Here is a 4676-nt window from a genome sequence, read left to right as displayed (position 1 = left end):
TAAGCAAATTTAATATAAATATTTTTAAAATTTAAATAGTTTTAAATATCAAATTTTTTTTTTTTGATAAAAACACATGATTTGTTAAATTTATTTTATTTTGATATAATTTAATGTGAAAAAATTAGGCGTGGTCACGTTTTATAAGAAATTTATGAGATGTCCTTTAGGTGACAAGCATTGAAAAAAAAAAAACTGATGGTCTAAAATGGCAGATGTCAACTTTTTCGTACTTGCCACATTCTTACCCACATAAACAGGGTCACTTTCATTCTAATGTAAGCACAAAGGCAAATTGATTATCTGTATATGGATCCATATATTTTTATATAAGTATAAGATTTAAACAATACAATATTTCTATATATTTTATTAATAGAACTTTAAAGCAAAAATAAATAAATCTGAATAATAAAAACGATTTGGCGTCTAATTTAATTGTGACCGCAGACTTACGCTTGATATACCCTGTAAGTGTAATATTAAAAGTGACAATGGTACAATCCGACCTAACAGCTCTATTGTGGGTAGTTGTAAGTATGAAAGGAGAAGAAAAACATCCCTCAAGAAATTGCAACCATCTTATTTCCGTTATGGATTGGCGTTGTTTTTGATGTTTAATTAAATTATATGGCATCCCTTTATTTCTTTTAGGGATAGGATTTTTTTATGGCGCTGTTAAAAAAGTCTTTATGATGGATGAAAAAACTAATTTGAGATGATAACAATATGTGGAAGGAAACTAAGATTATGGTGTTTTACTTTCTTAATTAAAAACAATAGACCGTGGATTTTCTTAGAAAAATGTGTTCGGGAAACATAAAAACTCAAACACAGATACTCTTCAATTATCAATTAAACTTTATTAAAATAAATCAATTTCATTGTTTTATTTTCATTTTGGTAAAAAAAATTAGAAAATCAAAATAAAGAACTCATTAAAAAAAGTATTATATAAATTTATATAAAATTGACTATAACTTATAAAATATTTATTAATTCTTCTGAGTCTATTTCATCACCCTAAAAGTAGTCACGTTTCCGACAACCTATGAATTAAAACATACAAATTTATTTATTATTTAATTTGCTTATATTTATTGTATCTCACTTTGTTTAAAAATTTATTTGATTTTATTTATTTATAACTTTTAAAGTCTGCTTTTATTTTTCTAAACCTATTTCATTCTATTTAAAATACTTCGCTTCAGATACAATGCACTTAACGTATGTCAACGCTTCCCAATATTTTTCAATCCTCACTCATCATTCACACGACATTCGCTTGTGTGGTCACTTATTTTTCGAGTCCATGTTCCATTCTAAGTTGTCTTAAATTTGAGTTTATTCCGATGGTCAGAATTAAATTTGGTTGATAGATTTCAATCCAAAAACAAGAATATTTTTCACAAGAGTGGAATAGTCTAATTGTCAATCACTAATTGTCAATCTAATTGAAGATTGGTGATGCCTTCGTAACATCGATTTTTAACATCGATTTTTAACATCGATTTTTAACATCGATTAATAAAAAAAAAATCTACATCAAGACTAAAGTGAACAAGCTAAGATATAGGTAGATAGGACATACGTTTCGTAGAGAATAAGAAACATTTCGCTTGCACAGGAAAACACAGACCAGAAAGAAATAGAAAGAGTTTGAAAAAAGGTATTTACCTACTGATTGCATAGATTTATAGTAATAATAAATTAAAATATTTAAAGCAGTTAATAAGAGTATACATTCCTCGGGAAATGTGTCTCATTAGCAAATTTTAAGAGATATATCACTCCAACATCAGGGATAAAGATCAGCTCCATAAAACCTATGACTTGGAAGAATTTTACAGATTTTACAATAGAGCCGGACAGAAATAATAGAGATACTTCAGGGTTTCCATGATACCTGGCAACATATATTCGTTACTATATAGTGCCCTGTTTAAATATCAATTAACATTCTACAGCTCCTTCGATTGAACAGCGCTACTTCACCTATTTTAGCAACATTATCAAATATTCCATTTTTCCCAATGCTTCTACGTGTCTCTGGGACTCTTTAATGCTGGACTGTTTTGGAAGATACGTGTTAACTTGTAGTAACCATAAGCTCCTAATGGATTATGGATATTATAAAAAACAGCTTTAGAATATTATACAACGGCAAGGGGTTTCTTCAAAATAATATTCTAATATATTCATTAAAGAATTTGTAGAATATATAATAATATTTTTATATTTGAATCTCAAATACTTACTAAAATTTAATTAATTAAATTAAATAATAATATAAAAATTAGGCGTGGTCAAATTTACTATAATTTCAAACATTAACAAATTTTAACCCCTGTTCTTGAACAAATCAAAAATCATTAAAGTTGGGATGACATTTTTGGTACCTTTTATAGTTCTATAAAAATACAGGGTCATGTTAATATTAAAACAAAAATAATCTTTATGTATATACAATATTGAAATATTTACTATTATTAAATTAACAATATAATAACAAGCAAAATTAATTGCTTGTTATTTCTAAATTCCACTCATGGTTCTTTATAATTACATTCAAAACAGAATAAATGAATGAGTTTAACATCTATGTAGTACCCTGTAAAGATTACCCCTCAGTATAGAGAGCAAGAAACCAATCATCCCTAAAGATGTTTCAGCCATTTTACTCACTTAAATGAACGGTTTAATACGTCGGCGTCTTTGAGATTTAATTAAATTTAGCAGCATCATCCCTTCGGAACCACAACATCCCTCTGAAAAGGTTGCTTTGTGATGCTTTGTGGGTGCAATGACTTACTATATTTGTTGCCAGCAATAAAAAATATGTTCTTTTTATGGCGTTCCGGTTTCGTAATTAAAAACAATGCCTGGTATTTTAGAAAAAGGTTAAATCTATTAACAAAAGAGAATTTTTTTAGTTCATTTTAGTGAACCATAAAAAACTTCCATATAAACAAAATTAAGACACAAGATTAATTTGGAAAAGAAGTGCTAATAAGACGCAAAGACCATATGTCATGATGTCGGAAATTGAACATTTTAAGTGAGCTCGGAATGGAAGGTTTTAACGAAAAATCGTAGAATAAATTTATTTATGTATTAAAATACTTATATGGAAACACATCACAAGGTAATAAAAAATTCAAAAAAAACTCAAAAAATTTTTAAAAAATGAGAAATTATTTTTTCTTAGACCAAATATTGTTAATAATGCAATATTATTGTTATTTATTATATTCTTTATATATTCATAGCTTTGAAAAATACTTGATTGTGTTAAGTAGATAAATATTAATAATATATAATATAAATAAAATTAAACACATGATATATATGATTAAAAACAATCATTGCAATAATTGCGAAATATTATTAATATTATTACATCAATATTTAAATATTACTATATTATTATTATTATTAATATTATTATTATATTATTATTTATATTATTTTAATATGATTATTATTAATATTTTATCCACACGATCTTGTCTTTCCCTGGTCTCTTTTTTATCGATGGATAATAACATGATTTGACTATGAGTAGCTTTTACCTTTTCGGAAAAATGTATTTGACAATTAAAGGAAAGCGTTTTATTTTATTCAAACGGATTATAGGTACTTATTGAGGGAACTATTAATTTCGCTGTGATACCATACCAGAAAACCATAAAGGTTGAACAACGGAATATTTATCACAGTAAAGCAGCATCAGCAATGATCCTACGACACTTTGATGAAGAAAAGTTGGATTTACTATTGATTTAAGAGCTCTGAATTGTTCAAAAAGCTATTAAGGGACTCGGTACATCAGCTGCTATGCTGTTATTTCCACAGACAGCTGGAAAAATAAGGACATGCATTATGGTGAGAAAGGGGATACACTGCATCCAATTGCCTCATCTATGCTCACCACATCTTACTACGGTAAGAGTACGGAGTGATGCAAACACCTTTATTGTGGCGTCAGCTTATCTCCCATAGGACTCTACTGAACCACCTCCTAGTCAGGAGGTAATCAGACTGATGGAGTATTGTAGGACGAAAAGGCTAGAAATTGTCATAGGATGTGATGCAAACGCACACAACATTGTGTGGAGTAGCACCGATAGTAACAACAGAGGGGAATCTCTCCTCGAGTTTGTTGAAAAATACAATCTGATGATTGTAAACAGGAGGTTAGAACCTACCTTCGTTGACGCACGAAGGTCACAAGTTATTGACATAACCTTGTGCTCAGACACATCTTTTAAAAAAAATATATTATATATGAAGTAATGCCGCACTGAACCAATTGCACCTTCTATAAGCTTATACTGAATGCAAACGTAACAGGAACGCTATTATAATCTCAAGTACCGAGTTCGGTACTCGGGTAATATGGCAAAAGAATAAGACGATAATATTACTATATAATTTGATTACTAAGCTCGTTACTTAATATTGTGCACAACGCTAGTATTAAAAATATAGACACTAAGTAGAATTATATATGCACACTCTTTTGAATTGTATTAAATATATTATATTATATTGGTTTATAGTATTATAATATATAAAGTTCTGAGAGGATAAAAAATTCCTCTAAGGACTCTAATTAGTCCATAATTCAAGTAATTCAAGCAATCTCAAGTAAGTTAACTGGTCTAATGAAGTCA

Source organism: Teleopsis dalmanni, chromosome 2 (assembly GCF_002237135.1).
Source record: "Teleopsis dalmanni isolate 2A chromosome 2, ASM223713v2, whole genome shotgun sequence".
Taxonomy (NCBI): Eukaryota; Metazoa; Arthropoda; class Insecta; order Diptera; family Diopsidae; genus Teleopsis; species Teleopsis dalmanni.
Note: the sequence above shows the minus strand (reverse complement) of the source record.